Source organism: Pinus tabuliformis, chromosome 1_2 (genome assembly GCF_031772625.1).
Source record: "Pinus tabuliformis cultivar Carrire ecotype Pingquan chromosome 1_2, CPIR1, whole genome shotgun sequence".
Classification (NCBI taxonomy): Eukaryota; Viridiplantae; Streptophyta; class Pinopsida; order Pinales; family Pinaceae; genus Pinus; species Pinus tabuliformis.
In genome coordinates, this window is record NC_142298.1 from 1,243,522,773 (window position 1) to 1,243,542,969 (window position 20,197).

Genomic DNA, 20,197 nt, shown 5'->3' on the forward strand with positions numbered 1-20,197 from the left:
TGTTGAGATCTTTCCAACAGTACTTGAATCATCAAAATCTGATTTCGTATGAGAAAGTTAGGGTGATTTGAACAATGAGGTTTTTTTAGCTGGAGAACAGCCGCGAAATTGGACTTTAGCTGCGGAATGTGCACAGTTTCTGTAGCTAAAAATCTGGAATAAAAATTTAGCCATTCATCTTTCATCATCAGTGCAAAATTAATCAATACCTTCAGAAAAGTGAGTAAATAACTTATTCATTTCATTGATTCAATTTTTTTTTTCTTGACATGTGGCGACTTAGTGATAACACACACTTTGACTTTCCTTCGACCAGGGTCTTTTTCATCGACTTGGATCAAATGAACAGGACACCATCCATGTACTGACATTTTCCCAATTAACCATGTGGTTTGTTTCGTCTCTTGACACCTATAACTTATAGAAGTATGAAAATGGTTATGGAATTGGCAGTTAGTTGCGGAATAGAGCTGCATTGCACAACTAAAAGAGAGCCAACCATCAATTTTCTGATTTAAGTTATTTTCTTCATTGTCTGCACGTAGGAACTCTGTGAATGTTAGTGGCATATAGAGCAAAACAATTTCAGCGATGGAAATGGAATATCAGGGTACCAACTCTTGTGCTGCTCATATATATATATATATATATATTTTGAGATATACCTGAATTGTCACTTTCCTACTGCCATCTGAATCATAAACCTTGAAGATGAATTCAATATTTTTGTTACGTAGCAATTAGGCATGGGAACAATTTTAGAGCACTTCGACTATTAAAAATATGCTTATGCAAGAGTGCAAGGATGCAAGAGCTAGTATGCAGGAATGATAGATTATTTTCAAGATCAAACAAAAACCAATGATTTCAAGAAGACAATTATAATGCACCAGACTTTGATATGATTCAGATCAGCCCACAATTAGCATGCAAACAGTCCAAAAATCTCACTTGAAAAACAAACAAGATAATACTTATTGAGCCTTTAAGTGTATTAGGATTATCATAACTTATTTTCAAGACCAAACTTCGAAGATTACACTGTTGTAGCAATTATATCAGACTTCTAAAATACACAAGACTGCGAAGGAAAATGAGCAACAAAGCTTTAACTTATAGTTTTATAAACAACTGAAGGCACATCATGATAAAACCTCCACCCCTTCCAGTTTCTAAATTATAAAACAACCCATTTTCCTTTGTTGTCATGCTTCTATTTTCTATTGTTTGTGCCTTGTCCATTGTAAAATATGGACGATCATCCGGATTGGCCAATTTTGTCTACCTCATTCAGGGGCTGGAAAGAATTGCCGATAGCACAGGATTGTCATCGTCACGCTACGAAGAGTGGATAGAAAAACAATGCAGAGTTTTGCAGCGTGGCCCTGACGGTCAAAAATATTAATCTCAGCAAGATATAATAAGACATATCCTAAGCCTACAAATGACTCTTATTCCCTTCATATTTTAGTGAGTAAATACGTCAAGCATCATAGGTATAGCCATTAAATAGATCAATTGGGAAGAGTCATATTCGATTCAGACACATCTGACAGGTGTGAGAGTCAAGTGCAAGCTTATTAAATATGGGAGGCATTAAGGGCAGGAGACGTGGTCGAGTAAGGTTAAATGCGAGTACATAGTTGATTCCTAAATCATAATTCCCTTGCCGAATTAAATCACAGCCTGTTCATTAATTAAAATCCGTTTTTCTTCAGGCGACAAGCAAAAAGAGGTTTCAACGAACCAAGAAATTCTCTTAAACCGCCATGAATTTCTTAAAACTATTTCTTGGTTATCTAATTGACCCTGCTTCCAAAAAAACCCATGTTTTATTTTTCCCAAATTCGTCTCCGTTTGGCCAAATCATGCATTTGAAGTTTGATGTTTTTTAGTGTTTTGTGTTTTTCCTGAATTAACATTTTTACTGTTCTGCATTTTTACGAATTGTTGCATTCGGCCTTCTGGTTTGATTTGCTGCGTAATTGCCTTAGTTGTGCTTGGCAATAATGGTGGTCCACCTTCACAGAGCAAGAGTGAACGGTCCACAAATTGATTACGCTGACGGTCCAAAAAAAAACGAATGCACAGAGATAAAAGAATAGTACACACATCTTGTTGTGTATTGAGGAGAAGACGGATGATAAGCACTGCTGCTTCTCTATCTCATTTCAAAGCATGTGATTTTCAACTATCGTTGATTATGATGCGCATGAGGTTGTTGGATTTGTTTTGCAATTTTCAGCACAGAGAAATAGCCTCTGCTGCTTCATCGATGACTGGATTAAGATCAGAATAAACAACAGAAACAATTGCTGCAGCATAAAGGTCCTGCATCTTCCCTAATATCAGTAGCAACTCCCTACCTGGGCTGCTGCTACTGAGAGTTAGGCAAACATCTAGAGGAGGCTATTGCAGGTTTTTATTTTTTATTTTTTAAATGTTTTTGCAGGTTCGTTTTAAGGCCAAAGCTTAAGCAGGAATGCAGATTTTCTATTGAGGCCACAATGGAGACTAGAATTGGGGATAACCATTGATTATTTTTCTTTTCTTTTTGTCTCTCTAAAATTGTAAATTTTTATAAGAAGGATTAATGATTTTCAATTTCAGGCAGCAAAGACTTCAAGGAAAACATGCTAAAAACAGGACTTTGACTGAGGTCTTAAGTTAGTTTTTTATGAATCTGGGCTGGGTGACTAGGATAGAATCCATGTTGGGACAATTCCGGAGATGCCCATGTGGTCAGTTTCTTCATTGGATGCTTGTAACCTGCTAAACCTTGAAATTAGCTGCAGAATTCACAATTAGTTGTGGAATCACACTGCATTCTACAACTAATTTGCAGAATCTTATTAAAATAGGACACAGTGTTTTGAGGACCACTACAAACCATAACCAGTTAATCTTGGATAGTTGAACCTATCAAAGCAGTTGGGTTTCATTTATTTATTTATATTTAGTGTTTTTTTTATTGAATCAATTGAAATGATAAAGTTTATTTTGTCTCCTTTTTTTTTTTTTTTACATAACAATAATTTTTCTGATCCTCCAGATCACACAGTGCAGGAGGAGAGCATACTCAAGAAATTATTAATTTTTTTAGATGTAAGAAATAAGGTCTCCTAATTACACTTCCCCGGCAATGACGCCAAAATTTCTAGTCAATTTAACATCTTAAATTTCTCTACATAAATTATCAATCCGGGTATCATAAACTGATGAAGTGTGGTGCACCATCTGTACTTAGTTAACCTTTTTCTTACTTCGTTGTTTTATAGTTTTTATATTGTTTTGGGGTTTTGTTCTTATTGATCTCCTAAAGTGTCTAATGCAAATGGAAATCCTATTCTAAGGTCTTAAGAATACTTTTAAAGGTCAAGTATGGATGTAGATTTCAAGACAAGGTTTATGTCCCTTATGGTAACTTCCAAAACTTAGCACTTCAAAAGATCTCAAAACATGTTATTGATAAAATTAATACTTGAACATGAATGTAAATATTCAGCTACTTAAATCAAACAAAAGATAAGATACTGATCATGAAATCACTGTCTCTACTGCCCATCTAATTACAGAAATAAAATCTAAACTATTGCACTCAAACAAGCCAAAAATTGCGGACTAACGAAAGCAAGATCAATTTACTTCACTTATAATCCAATAGCTCGCCAAGTAGCTTTTCAGGGTTAAGCCATGGCTCCAGAGATAATGTCAAATAACATGAAGAACTTGATATCTAAACTACCTACTTGCAGATTAATGAAATAAAAATCAAATTACTTCACTTATAATCTGATAGCTCACCAAGTAGCTTTCGGGGTTAAGCCATAGCTCTTGAGATAATGTCAAATGACATGAAAATTTTTATATCTAAACTAGCAAACAACAACAAATAAATAAGACTGAAATCAAAGCATAATTGAAATTGAAAAGCTTAAGAAAAAGTTCAGTAGAGAGGCAAATCTCATGTCACTATTTGATGCAAAAACATATAAAGAAAAACTAATCTATAATCAACCGGTTGAACACACTTGCATGAATTAAAATTGCATGAATGGAAAATCTAAACTATCAAACTTGAAAGCAATAAAATGACATACATAAATGAAATAAAAGCAAAATTACAAAATAAAATCTACTCTACCTTACATTCTAATATCCTCCATGACATCTACTTCACATCTCCTTCCATGTTGAGAACATCAACGCTTTATTCAAATTCTTCAAAATTACAAAGTACAACAAAGCTCTCCAAATCTTTCCAAAGCCATCAAAGAAGAACTACAAACTCCAAGCTAAAGAACTAAAAGCCAAGCTAAGCTAAGACTAACAAGCTAACAAATGAAGGAGAGAGATCTCCTATTTATATAAAAATATGAGAAGCCATCTCATTAATGAGAGTCCATGAATCTCTCCCTCTACTTCTAGAGTCCTAATCAAAATAGGAACTGCTAAGACACATGTCTTCTTAGAGTTTTAATATAATTAGGAGATGTGATACATTTCCTCATGATCCCATGATTCTTTCCACTCAAATTCGAATCTGGCCTCAGAGTGCCACATAACGGTCTTCTAGAAGTCTCGTTTTGACCTACACATGTCAACAATCTCAACCCACTTGTTAGGTATAATCATATGCACATTATTTTCTAATTTTAAACCACAAATTCACTTAAAAAGGCTAAGAATTAATAAATTTTGGAAAAACATAAATGTGGCCTAATGACAATGAAAGTGGGATGAATGTAGTGACATAGTAGTGAAATGGAGGTGATATAATGGTCATAATAGTGAAAGTGTAATGGAAATGAATGACATTTTCAAGACCCAACACTCTCCCTTGGTGGAGATGGAGGTTGGATGTCCAAGAGTACTCTCCCAGACCTCAGGTTGATTTCCTAAATTTCCACAGCATAAGGAGGGTAGGATGTCTCTCCATTGTATACATGTTGTGCATGTCTGTTGTTCAGTTTCATATTTTTTCTAGGTAGACATCTGAGGTTGTTTAGGTGGAGCAGAGTGTAAAAGTTGTGGTTGGGTAGGAGGTGAAGGCAATAAAGCTGGAGCATTGTTGTATGGGGGCCTCCATCGTTGGAGTGGTGCATTCCACTGAGTCTGTGGAGGATTATATGGCTGAAATGGCTAGTTGGTCAACTGAGAATGGTACTAAGGTGCAAAAGACCAAGGAGAAGGTGTAGACCAAGAGGGATGAGCAGAGGGCCCCCAAGAGGGAGTGGATGTGTTTTGGTTAGGGTTGTAATATGAATAGGATGACCCTTGCATGCCCTGTTGGTATGGTCGAGGCCTATGAGGCCTCCTCTGGTTTATGTAGCAGAGTTGTTCAGTCACCCCTTCAACTCCCTGATACACAACTTTTAGTACAGGTAGAGAAGGGAACTTGTTTGTGGAGTGGTTTTCTTCACATACAGAGTAGATTTATATAAGGTTTAATGGGCATTCATTCCTTGGGTGCCTCCTTGTGCATCGAGGGTAGAAGATGGCTAATTATCTCTTTGCTTCCTCCTACTTTCCCTTGATGTGCATAGTTTCCATTTTTAGGACAAGGGTTTGCAACATTTCACTCTTGAAATCTTCCAATAGGTTTCCAATGTCACCTTTTATGGATGTGTTGGAAGAGGAGGAGTTGGCCATTGGTTGACTACCCTTACACTTTTTCCTAGCTACGCTAGAATGGTTCTTAAAGATAGTCTTGATATATTCATAGTTTAGTTGGTAGATGTCCCCTCTTGCTAGTAGCTTTAGGGTATCGAGAAGATCTTCCTCAACCCCCTTGAGTAGGACTACCTTCAGTGAGTCAGGATCAAGTGTGCACTTGGCCCTTTTGTAGCTAAGTTGGAATCTTTCCTCATAATATTCTAAGTGTTGTGGGGAAAAATGCCTATGCAGGACGATCCTATCCACCTAAGGTGTGACAGTGCCTTAGCAAAAAACAGATACAACTATTCTAGTTTCTTCCTTTATGAAATGTGAAAGAAGAGAGATAAATGGACTTACCGGTGTCTTCCGTTTGTCCCTCGATCCGGTCTCTCTTCTCTTTGGGAGTTCACAGCTACTTGCCTTCTCACTCACCCAGCTTCAACAGGTTCATGCAAGATCACAAGAGAATAGCTACTTGCCTTCTTGCTTGTCCAGCTCCACCGGGTTCCTGCAAGATCACAAGAGAACAACTACTTGCGACAAGAGAAGAACACTACACAAAGACAGATATTCACATTCATAACTAGTTTAGGATTAGAAATAAACCAAATACACTAATGCAGTCATACATCAAGAATACATCAGTATATAGGAGAAACCAAGATAGCTTTATTGATGAATAACAAGGTTCAGGAAGAGATACAACCTAGAGGGCTCCAATCCAGCATCTCCTTCCCAGCAAATGGAATTCCTATCTTCACCCCCTTCAAAGCATTAAGCACCCAATGATTCCAATCTCAAACCAACAGCAATTCTTTGCAATAACAAAATTCCAGCCCCTAGATCTCATGGAGGAGAGATCCATATATAGATGTTTGGAGAGAGGATGAGTCAGCTTGAGATCTAACTAGTGTCCTCTCCCTCTGTCAGTTCTTGATTCCACTTGGAGTTTCTTGCTTCCACTTGGAGATTTGGAACCTCTTACTCATCACCAGTCGAATTCCCTGAGGCAAGTGTCATTTTGGAAGCTTCCTGGGTTTTGACACCTTGAGAAATGAGCTTGCCACATGTCCACTCTCGTTCAGCGCAGGTAGCCAGTGTTCCCTTTGACATTCAACGCAGGTAGCCAGTGTTGGCTTTGACATTCAGCGCAAACAGCTAGTGTAGCCACTGAAATGATCCTGAATTGACTTGTTTTTTAGCAGTTTCTGGTGGAGAACTTCTATGAATTGCTGTGGTTTTTTAGCCTTGTTCCTCTAGGCGTAGGAAAAACATGTTTAGGGACTTTGGATCCCTTAGATTATGGACATTTCATGCTCAATGCTGTAAGGCACAAAAATGTCTATAACAGTTGCCCCCTAAAGTATGAGGCTGTTTATCGGGTGAAATGCTTTATCCGGGGGATCCGAAGTTCATCCAATGCTGGGAGGAGACCTGTAATAAGATACAATACAATACATTATTTTTCATACTGCTTTCATGATCTAGCTGAGGCAGGCATTCCCATGCTCAGCTTTATAAATTTATTTCTTTATACATAGAACAGACAATCGTCTGATGGTAGACTGATAATTTTGATGGAATTATCATCCTTTGAGTAGGATGATTATCTGCTACAATGATGTACATGTCAATGTCTTTATCTTTCCTGAATATCTATCGCAGCCCAGATGGATGAAACTAGATCCGGGGTCTTCAAACTCGTTCGATCTTTACTCTAAGTACAAGTCGATCCATGTGAGAAATGTTCTGAAGTCGAACATGGAAAGACATCGCTTGATTACTGGTCAATTACGTAAACCGTTAACAAGCGCGAGAGGAATCACCGATAATGATAATGACCCTCAAGGTACTGCAGTACAATTCACGTGGTGTGAATAAAGGACTTGGCGTCGAACACCAAGCAAAATCTTTTGGTCGAAGGTCATTGATGTATACCTGTTGCCGGAAGTGAGAAACTTGCCATTGAGGCATGCAAGCTTCAAAGTACTGAAGGGGTTGTTCCTAGATCAAATTCTCGGATAATGAGCTGATGTCGACAAGAAGCGATCCGTCAAAGGAGGGCCTTAATGAATCCCACATCAGTGACACGGAACGAAGCTAATGATTTTAATGGAGGTGAAAACGATCTGTGACATATGATTCAGGGTGGCGGTCATGAAAGGATGAAGGATAATGTATGGCAGTGGATGGGACATGGTTGACTTTTCTGAACGACTTCTCTTGAACATATGGCGACACTGATGCGATGGATTGGTAGCATTACCCCAAATATGGATGGTATGGCGAGAACATGGATGTGACCGGTGAATGAAACAACCCAACCCGATTGTGGTACAGAGGAAAAGTGTCATGTTCAAGAGCGACTTGCTACCATCAAAGTTTTCTTGAGTTTCTCCCAATTTTTCCCCAGTCATTGCTGACCAGTACCTCTTTATTTTTGTCAAGCTTCAGGAGGATAACATATGCTTGTTTTATAACCTGCCCTTCGGGCAAGCCCATCGCTATGTTTTAACGAGCCTAGCGATAGTGAAACTCATTCTCGTCTAAAGATAAGTTTGTCGCTACTTAATGATTTTAACGAGTCTAACGACAAGGATAACTCGGTCCTTTTCATTTTTAGAGAGTCTGAAAAGGTACATAAAGTTAACTCCAAAAGTCCTTTTTCGTCATCTAATCCCTTAAGTCCGAAAAATTATAAAACAATACAGAAGGGATGAGTTTTTGATAGTTTTAACGAGCCGAATAAAACAAGCGCTCCATCTTTTTGTGCAATAATCCCTCAGGTCCAAAAAGATTAAAATCTAGAGGAGGGATAGAACTTCCTGTCCCTTTAATGAGCTGGAAGGCCAAGGACTCGGCAATCTTTTCATATTTTATGAGTCAGTTGAAAAGAGCTTAAAGAAGATTCGTCTTTTGAGGAACGAGTGATAAACAGGGTTAGCAGTTGATTACAGGTACAGGTTGGAATTTTCCAATCACGGCAGTGTCACAAGGATGGCTAGGTGAAATCACTCTTCGCAGCTATTCCTCAAAATGGGTAAACAAACATATGGAGGTGAACGATCGGCCAATGGAAAAGTGGAGGTGACGGTGCAAACACGACCAAGGCTTTAATGGCTGATGATATTACATTCACAGTGGTTATTTACCGGGTAGTGGTTCATTTTTTATTTTAAAATGAGCTTAAACGCTGGTGGAAACACTTGCTCATTGCTTATGTTTATTTTTTAATGAGCATGAAGTCCGTGTTAAAACTGCTCGGATCTTGCGTTTATTTTTTAATGAGCATGAAATGTGTGCTCAAAATGCTCGATTCTTGCGTTTATTTTTTAACGAGCATGAACTATGTGCTAAAATTGCTCGATGTGGGTTTATTTTTTAACGAGCTTGAATCCTGTAGTAACACTGCTCGTAGCGGGTTTATTTTTTAACGAGCTTGAACCTTGTAGTAACACTGCTCGTGGCGAGTTTGCATGCCCCCAGCATAATAACGCAAATCGAGGTGCATGCCCCCCAAGCTTCACTGCATTCAACTTGGTGGTTGGAATGAAGGTTTTCCTTTGAGATTTGGAAAGGAGATTGTTTCATTTTTTAATGAGGTTGACACAGTAAAATAACTATCCTCATGACTCCTTGTTTCAGTTTTTAACGAGGTTGAAACGAGATAAGAACCGTCCTCAGAGCCCACTGTATTTACAGTATTTCTATTAGGGCGATGATCCACGCTGAAAAAATGTTTAGGAATCTTCCCAATCCATTAGATATAGAAGATTTCATATTGTAGGTTTCCACTGTGGCCACTTCCGCCATATTACTTGCAGGCGGTAGGGAAAAAGTACCCATTAAGGCAGGGTCTTTTAGGAGACCTACTCCAATATTTTGAAGCGAATGATTGCTTCCATGGATCATTGGAATGCTTCCCATAACTTGTGAACTGTCGGGGAGGAAAGTTTGTTGGTCGACGACTATAATTCCTCCTTGAAAGGGAAATGCAATCTTCCTGAAGTAGGTCGACACAACTGCGGCCAAGGCATATATCCATGGCCTTCCCAGTAGGATGTTGTAATCGAGGTTTCCGTCGATTGCTTCAACATCAACTTCTACTGTTTTTCCCCCCAGTTCAACTTTCAAGTTACTTAAAATCCTGTATGGAGTGTATGATCGTCCATCAAATGCTTTTAACGTCGTTGAAGATCTCGACAAGGGTGGTGAGCCTAAATTTTTCCAGCAACTCATCGACATAATACACGTAGATGCCCCCTCATCAATAATAGTTCGATGAACAGTTTTGTTGAGGGCTTTCACTTGAATAAGGAAAGCTAGTTGAGCTGGTAACTGAGGGTCATATCCTTTATGATCAAAGGCCACAAGATTGGAATCCATTGGGCCAATCCCACCTATTGCTGATAATAAAGCTTGCTCTTGGGAGGGGCAATTTTGCGGTACCTCGAGTGTCGACATAGCGGACGACGATTGGGCCAGATCCTCTATTATATTATAATTCTGTGCTATTTTTGCGCGAGGATTAAATGTCGATTTGTGTACTACTCCCTTTGGCGACTTTATCATTGGTTCAGGAATGGTGGGTGGCACAACTTCGGTCAAAGTTGTTGTCGAACTACTAGGTTGTTCATTAGCCTTGTTATTCGACAACCGTGGATTCCCGTAATCTTTATTCCTTGTCAAAGCATCGTTTTGTTGCTTTGAGACAGACAACATAAGAACTTTGGATCGAGAAGCATTTTGATTAGCAACCAGTTTGGTTCCCGGGTTTGGAAACGGATCAGTCAATACTGCTGAGGTTTTCGAACTCTTAAAGAATCTTTTAAGCTCAGCTTTGTATGGACATTCATTCGTCCAATGGTCCTCATCGCATATTTGACACACGAAAAGGGGTTTCCTTTGCCCAGAAGGGTTTGCAGCAGCTTTTTGAGGAGATGACTCATCCTGCTTCTTTTTCCTCCCTTTCTTTTTCTTCTTGCCCCCTGGTTGCTTCAGTTTTTTGCCCTTGTCAGTCGACATGGCATTTACTTCCAAGGCAAGAAGTTTTTCTTTTGCACTTTGATCTGAAATCTTAAGGGCTTTCTTGGACGTAGCCCTTGTCGATTTCGTGCTTTTCGTGCCAATCACGCCATCGCCGGCGTGAGAGTCATTGTTTGATTTAGGAGGAGGAGGAATTGAGAATTCCGGTCTAGGGGCGTCAAGTATTTTGTCGTAGAGCATGCCAGACTGAGTATAGACCAAGTCCAGATATTGCGCACGAGCGATGACTTGCTCTTCCGTTACAACTCCCCCCTTTGCCACATCTTCTGTGATTGTAGGAAGTAAGGATTTGATAAACCATTCAGCTAATAGCTGATCGGGAACGTACGTTTTCACTATCCTACGACGACGTCGCCACTCATGTATATGATCAGATATGTGAGTGGACGTTGTCTGTTTGAAGTTGGTTAGGAGTTCCATTCCCATTTCATACCTTATCGGTAATTCAAAATGGGTTAAGAAAGTCGTGGCTAAGGTACTGAAGTTGTCGAACGAAGCTCTAGGCAATTCAATATACCATTTTTCCGCTGGACCCGTTAACGTCCTCTGAAAAAGGCGAAGCCTTATCGAATCATCGTTTAGGGTGTTTGATGAACACCATATATGAAATGTCATCACGTGATTCAATGGATCTTCACCTCGATTTCCATTAAATTTAGGAATATCTGACGGAATTTTATGCGGAATCGCTGGCCACCAAGGGGCATAAGAAATTGGATCATTCGTCAGCCGGTTTAGATCTGGTAATTCTAGAGTTGCTACAAAGGGCAACTGTTGATTCAGGTTAGGCGAAGCATACCCAGGATAAGATGGAATCGCCTGAGCAGTGGGTCTTTGCATACCAGCATAACCAGCTGGCAACTTTGACAAGGTTGATGGGCATAACCACTATAATATGGTTGCCCATTACTTACAAAGACTTGTTGCTCAGGTCCTTGATATGATTGCTGGAATGGCGGTTGTTGAGATTGGAACAGCCTTGGTTGTTGGACCATTTGCTGTTGTCCAATACTGGATGATTGACCAAGATGAGGAGTCATAGTACTTCTTTGAGCCTGAGTCGCTCCAGATAAGGAGTCACTAACCTGAGGTTGTGATTGAGTCGTTGAGACAAGAGGCTGTTGTATTGCAACCTGAGAAACTTGGGGTTGACATACAACAGGTAGCACTTGTACTTGCGACGCAGTTACCATAGTAGGTATAGTGGGAATATTTGACACAGGGTGGACTGGTTGCGTTGAATATACAACCCTTGGTTGCTGAGGTAGTATTGGTACCCAATCGCTGGATGTAATTCCAGTTTGACCTGAACTTTGTTGTAAACTCTCATATGGTTGTTCTCTGGGAGGGAACAATGAAAAGGCATACTGCCCTCCATATGGTGGCAATCCAGTACTTAAAGGGTAGATTGGCCTTTGAAGACACATTGGATCAATTTGTTGGGTTTTAACATAAGAAATACCAGATGATAATCCGGATGAAGAAATAGGAACTAACCATGTCGTCGAAACAGTCTCTGATTCGACTCCAGCTTGTTGTTGACAATTTGCCGGGACAGATGGTATACTAGCGAACATCGTTGGAGTAGCAGCAGGAGGCTCTGCCACTGCTGCGTCGAATGACACAGTCCTGGATGTCGATGGTTGTTCAGACATATTTAGTCTATCCAAAAGATTTTCTAGCGATTCTACAAGAACTTGCGATGAAAAGAGACTAACTTCGAAGACCAACGAGGGAATGGTGATGATTATTCCGTTTAAAATAAATTTTAACGACGCTTAGACACAACTTGCTTTTTCAATTTTAAAGAGTCGAGAAAAAGCTAAAGATGACTCTAGTATCCTTCGATGTTTTAACGAGCCCGAAGTGACAAATGCTCGGATGGACTTTTTCCGTTATAGAGTCTGAAAAAGGCCAAAAGGAACTGCTCTAGAGTTCTAGGCAGAGGGTGTGCCAAACTTTTCGCAAAACCGCAGAATACTTTTTAAGGTATGGGCGGTCGATCTTCCTGAATGCTGTGTTCAGTGCATTGCGATCAGTAGGGCGGCCGACACGGCTTCCTAAGGATAAAGGTTTTATGCCTATAGGGGTCTCCCAATATATACGCGACGGTACGTGGGAGCACAATCCGTACTGGCGCTATCGTCTCTCAGGAGGAATCACCCACCATCAATGAGATTGACAATCACCAGGCTTTACGATGCCGGAACACGTCTCTGGCCTAGACCTCTATGTTGTGCGTTATGTTGCAAAGCGTTGTTAAGTTCATTCAATTTATTTTAGGTTGATCTTTTTAGAAGTTTGCCTTTTGAGGTTCACCGCGAGATGTATGATACAGTTCCTAAATGCAGTCTAAAGATGATAAGCAAGCTTTATATCTTTTCAACTTATGAAAATGCTAGCTACTAAGGGAAAAGAAAGACACCATCTTTTCTCAAAGAGCAATCAGCACACTCTAATGCACTTTTCCTAAATCAAACATGCAAACTATCAAGATGTAAATGCACAATGCAGGTGTTTGTTTTCCGCTTTCTTAGTATTGATGCCTACAAAGAAAGCTTTTTGTACAACTTTGAATTTGCTTTTAAATGACAAATACAAACAAGTTTACTTTTTCGAAATCAGAGAGGGTAGAAGAGATTACAACACTTAACGATTTTCGAAATGAATACTTGTTTCGACACTTAAAAGAGACAAACTCAAACCAACAAGCAAAATCAAATGTATAATCAACTGTAAACAGCCAATGAACTCTCTCCTAAGATCACAATCAACAGATCTGAATCAAGGGCTACAGGATGACTATTTCACTCTTGCAAAGGAAAACTGTAAATGACGCCACAAACACATAAAAACACTCACAGTATTTTTGTACAAAAGGAGGTGGAATTCAAGCAGAGAAAAGGAGTTATCAGACTGGTACCTATGCTGGTTACAGGCTGCAAAAATCAGAGATCAAAACAAGGAAAAATAGAGTAGAGAACCCCAGCTGCACAAGGCCTAACTGGATCAGCGCAACCTCAACACAGGGGTTTTGACATTCAGCGCAGGTAGCCTTCACGGGACCTGCGTTGAAATGCAGAACCTCTTCACAGGGGTCGCGCTGAAGGAGAAACTCTCTTTTCTCACTGGGTTCTGGGTCACAGATTGCTCTTTAATCTACTGTTTCAGGCCAAATCAAAGCAACAAGCAAGGTAAAATCAAAGGGATGCTTTGAGGGAGTACTAAGATCTATCACAAAGGATCATCAAATCATTTGTGAGTCCATTGTTAAGATCATAGACAAGTCCAGTGATTGGATAAAAGTAGCAACTATCTACTTTGCATCTGGGAATAACAGATGCAGTTCGATTGTTGCTATCGAGTCTATGAAACAAACAATGATAGAAACACAAATAAAATGACTAAACAGATCTCCCCAGCGGAGTCGCCAATTTGTTGTGGGGAAAAATGCCTATGCAGGACGATCCTATCCACCTAAGGTGTGACAGTGCCTTAGCAACAAACAGATACATCTATTCTAGTTTCTTCCTTTATGAAATGTGAAAGAAGAGAGATAAATGGACTTACCGGTGTCTTCCGTTTGTCCCTCGATCCGGTCTCTCTTCTCTTTGGGAGTTCACAGCTACTTGCCTTATCACTCGCCCAGCTTCAATAGGTTCATGCAAGATCACAAGAGAACAGCTACTTGCCTTCTTGCTTGTCTAGCTCCACCAGGTTCCTGCAAGATCACAAGAGAACAGCTACTTGCGACAAGAGAAGAACACTACACAAAGACAGATATTCACATTCATAACTAGTTTAGGATTAGAAATAAACCAAATACACTAATGCAATCATACATCAAGAATACATCAGTATATAGGAGAAACGAAGATAGCTTTGTTGATGAATAACAAGGTTCAGGAAGAGATACAACCCAGAGGGCTCCAATCCAGCATCTCCTTCCCAACAAATGGAATTCCTATCTTCACCCCCTTCAAAGCATTAAGCACCCAATGATTCCAATCTCAAACCAACAGCAATTCTTTGCAATAACAAAATTCCAGCCCCTAGATCTCATGGAGGAGAGATCCATATATAGATGTTTGGAGAGAGGATGAGTCAGCTTGAGATCTGACTAGTGTCCTCTCCCTTTGTCAGTTCTTGATTCCACTTGGAGGTTCTTGCTTCCACTTGGAGATTTGGAACCTCTTACTCATCACCAGTCGAATTCCCTGAGGCAAGTGTCATTTTGGAAGCTTCCTGGGTTTTGACACCTTGAGAAATGAGCTTGCCACATGTCCACTCTCGTTCAGCGCATGTAGCCAGTGTTCCCTTTGACATTCAACGCAGGTAGCCAGTGTTGGCTTTGACATTCAGTGCAAACAGCTAGTGTAGCCACTGAAATGATCTTGAATTGACTTGTTTTTTAGCAGTTTCTGGTGGAGAACTTCTGTGAATTGCTGTGGTTTGTTAGCCTTGTTCCTCTAGGGGTAGGAACAACATGTTTAAGGACTTTGGATCCCTTAGATTATGGACATTTCATGCTCAATGTTGTAAGGCACAAAAATGTCTATAACACTAAGGACTCATCATGCCCCAAGGTCATTCTAAAAATTTCCTCTTTAATGTCTTTGGACCTACAGTAGTGCCGATACATTTTGTTGAAGGCTTACTTCATCTAAGCGCAAGTGGTGATGTTATCCCCAGATAAACCCATGAACTAGCGTAGAGTTGCATCCTTGAGAGTGGATGGGAATAAGTTCAACTTCTGATCATCAGTGGTGTAATCATAAGTTTTACATATGACAACGAACTCAAAGAAGAAAGTATCTGGATCTTCCGAGGTCATGCCATGGAAGTGAGGAAGAGGAGAGGGGCTTATGTTTTTCATCTTGGCATCCCCATTGGTTTCTCCGATGAGAAAATCATCCTCAATTCCTTCTCTATCTCCCCTGTCATTTCTATTTTCAGTCATTAGGTCAGTTGTAATGGGTTCTCCTTCTTCTTCTCCCCCTGTAGGTTCTTCAAAAATCTCTGGTTGCTTGCCTAAGGGCCCTCCAATTCACAACCACCGAAGAAGAGGGAAGGTTGTCTATTTGAAGTGGTGGGGGTATTTGGCAGAATTTTTCCTAAGTTATCCCTATTCCTACGAGGCATGAAATAAGTGTTTTTGTTTTTTTTGTTTTTCAAGCACTAAGACTAATTGAAGAATTGAAATAACAAACTGAATGGAACTAACTGCTGAATGAAGTCTTACTTGGAGAATGGAAAGGAAAGCAAACCAACTTACCATTACTTCTACAAAAAAAATGAAGCTAATAGCAGAACGAAAGACATAAGAAATGGAACAAAGAAAGAAAACATCACATCTACTTAGACACCTCCCCGACAACGGCACCAAAAAGAGATGAGCACCAGTATTGCAACAAGAATGATACAACTCCTGGGGCTACCAACTTTACTTTATCAACCCAAGGTTCGTACAAACTTAGAGGTGACGGTGATGTATATACAAGCAGATGCAATGGGTCCACTCTTTGTCATTGATGAGCTAGTGATAGACCACTATGGTTTCTCAAACTAGCCTTCTATTTATTTAGAATAAGTTTGATCACCAATGAAGAAAGGGGAATTTTACTCTAATTGAGAGAATTGAGATATTGTCTATTGCAATAATGAAAGACTAAAATAAATGCTTTAAAAATACCACTCATATAACTATTTGTTAAGAGATCTTGCTTCAAAAGAATTCTAAGCTAGCATGTGGATAATCCTAACTATTCTAGGCATGCAATATGAGATAATCAAACACTTTATTGTTGTGCATATGAATGAACACAATAACTCTTTTTTCCTTTTTGTCCTTTTTTGTGAAAATGTCAATGCTACATCTTCCTGGTGGTATGAAAGGTGGGTTAGATATGGTTGTGAATGGCCATATGGTTTATGAGGTAAACAAGGGTCTTCTCCTAACTTTCTAGATGCATTTTCCTTAAATTGGCCTCAAAATAGGTCACTACAGATTGTCCTACAGGATGTCCTAATGCACCTACAGGATGTCCTAGTGCTCCTACAAGATCCCTTGTATTCCTACAGGATCCGGCCGGAAGAATAAGGAGGGGTTTGGAAGGTAGTATAAGACTTAGGGAAGGTGAATGGTGGAAGAAATAAGGCAAGGGAGTGGCTAGGACTTCCTTAGAGCTCAAACCAAAGTTTTTGAGATGGTTGGATTTGCTCAACAAACTTGGAAAGTCGTTCTTATGGAATGATGAATTGGTTGATCGACTTAGTGGCTGTTGGCGATCATGGATGAATGAGGTTAGGTTGGGGCTACTGACATGAGATCTTCCTGCACTATTGAAACTCTTGCAATACATACATCACTGGAATTTACCCATGGATCATGTCAAACAATAAATATTTCCAATCAACATAAGAAAACATAATTCCATTATTTAGTTACCTAGTTCATGCATGGAAATACTTGTAGAATATTGTGAAACACCATGAGATCTAATATAAATATGGAGATATCAGAATTAAAAACTGAAACATATTCTTAAAAACTAAAAAGATGCTGGTCTAATTACAAGAAAACCCTAAATTCCATAAGAAATCAGGATTCTGTCTTTTTGGGGCTGAATAAGAGTTTTTCCTCAAACCATGGTCCCTGAAGGGGGGAGTGAGGCTAAATACACCTGCTATTAGCCTTTTTGGTATTCCTTTATCTATCTAAAGATACTGCTAAAGCTATACTCAAATGGAAGCAAACTAATCAAATTCACCACTACTTGCAATGAAAGAATGCCAAAATCAATTCAATGATTAATCTATGAAATAATGTAAGCATACAAGTACAATAAGAGGAACCTCTGCTAGTAGGGTTGGTCCCTAACCCAAAAGCTTCAGCCCTCTGAGTCAACTTAGTGTTGGATCAAGGAAATGCTCATTCTCATTATCATAAAAAATTACATAACAATTTTTTGCCACAATCCTTTTACTCGAAAATGCTTAGTGCTCTTACATAAAAAATCTGACTCCTAATGAGGTTCTAGGCCTCCTTATTTATACAACTAAAGTCTCCAACAACTTCCTTAAATCTAGGGAGGCTTGGATCTTAATTGTCATTGGCTCGACTGCCCATGATCTCCACAACTTAGCTGCTTGCAACTCCAAGCTAGTGTGATTTGATTGAGGGATATTCGAATGAGTGAGGATTTAATGAGGAAGATCCATGTCATATAATCTCTCCTTCATGTCTCATTCGAGATCCTGCACCTTAATTAGCCAAAATTGCCATGATTTTCTCCCAAAATCCTGTAATCAATGCACATTAGACCACTAGACATAACATCTTACTTTTACTCATCTCATAAACAAAATATAATCAAAACATGTAAGGAATTATGAGAAGAGTTGATTTTAGTAAGCTTGGAGGTGTATTAAGGTCCATATAGTTACCCAATGATGAGGCTCATCAATTTGAAATGCGTCCTATTCTTCTTACCAAACTAACATGACTTGCAGATTGTTTTATCATGCTTCGATAGTCTTGGTAATCCTCTTACCACTACCATATTGCTTACTTTGATAAAACTGTGAAAATTCATATGCTAGGCTGCTTGTGCCACAACTATACTTCAATTATTTTTATTAAATAGTAGTTAACTCTGGAATCTTCAAACACATATACATTATTGAGGGTTCTTATTTATTTTCCCACCAGTTTTCCATTCTTTATGTTGTAGATCCCACAATATTTAGATGTAAAGGTCACATCATAGCCATTATTACACATTCGGCTAACACTGGGCAGATTTTGCTTGAGACCTTCTACATACAACACATTCTGTGCATTTGCTTTTTGGTCAAGACTAACTACACCTTTACCCTTGATTCTTGCTTGAGCATTATTTCCTAAAGTGACAATGCTTCTCTGTCCTTTTATTTAAGCGACAAAAATTTTCTTTTGACACTAATCATATGTTTGGAACAACCACTATCCACATACCATTTATTTTCCCTATTATGAGATGATAAGGCAAGTCCACACTGCATGCCATTTTTAGTCTTCTGTTTCTAGCTCCCATTATCCTCTTGGATAGTTGTTTGTCTGACACATTTGTTTTTATACAAGTATTCAAATCTACATCTTCACTAATTGGATTTGTGCCCAAAATTATTACAATTGAAGCATTCTACTTCACTTAGTAAGGGAGAGAAGACATTCTGATCTCTGAGAGAAGAATTTTGAGACTTAGAAATCTGATGTGTATTATATCTGAGATTTTCATCTCTTTCAAATTTGATCCTCCTACAATCAATGGCCTTATGTCCAAAGATATGACACCTATAGAAGTGATCATAAAAAAATAGGCATGCCTACTGTTAGAAACATTATGAGATTGTGCAGGAAAATGCCTTGGTCGTCTGACTGATTGGTTCATTCTCCATTGATGATCTCCTCTTTGTCCGACTGATATTTTGTCTTCATTAATTCTTTCATGATGCTTCTTCCCATGGCTCTATGGTTCTTCAAATCTTGCAAACCTAAATTTTATCTTCCCAATAGAATATTCTTGTGTCTTAGAGTATCCCAAACCAGTTTTGATTCCTGAAGGCCTTTGAATACTCAGGATTTGATCTAATCTCTTTGTCCCCTCAACAAAATTTTCATTTAGACTCTTCTCAATGTTTATTTTCTCAAGATCAGTTCTCAAAGAAACAACCTCTGCTTCAAGAATCTAGCAATTTTCTTCCCATTCTTGAATCATGTCTTGAATAACCTCTTCTTTTCATTTGGCCTCCTCTAGCTCAAATTTCAAAGACATAATATCACCTTTGCATATCTATGAGATAGTTTCCCTTTTTAACTTGAGTAGCTCATGTTTCAACTATTTTTTCTCCTCTTCCAGCCTCTCATAGTTTCCTTGGTTTTCTTTCAGTAGAAGGACTAGACTGTCCTTGCTCTTGATATCTTCTTCAAGATTTTATTTTTGATAGGAAAAATCCTCATTATCAGAGTTATACCTACCTTCTTCCACACATTGTAATTGTTCCTTCAGCTACTTATTTTTCTTCCTTGGTTTCTTTAACTTGTCGAGGGCACTGATGAGTTCCCCTTCAAGGTCTACCACACCTTCTTCTTCCTCTTAAGAGTACATAATACCCTTGTTTTGGAGGTTTCTTCAAAGGCCATAAGAAGATACTTATCTAACTCATTCTCCGATGAGTCTTCACATTCTGACTCTGGTAATGAGCTATCCTCTTTGGAGTAGAACCCATTCTTCTTATGGGGATTTTTCTTCAGATGTGTTTGCGACTTGTTTCCAAATTTCAGATCCTCTTCCCTTTTATCCTTTTATTTATAAGGGCATTTGGAAGAGAAATTTCCAACTCTTCCATAGTCAAAACACTTAAAGGGAAACTTTCCTTTATATTCTCCTGAACCACGCTTCATTTTTCTGGCTAATTGAGCCAGTTCCTGATCATATTCACAGCTGGAGCA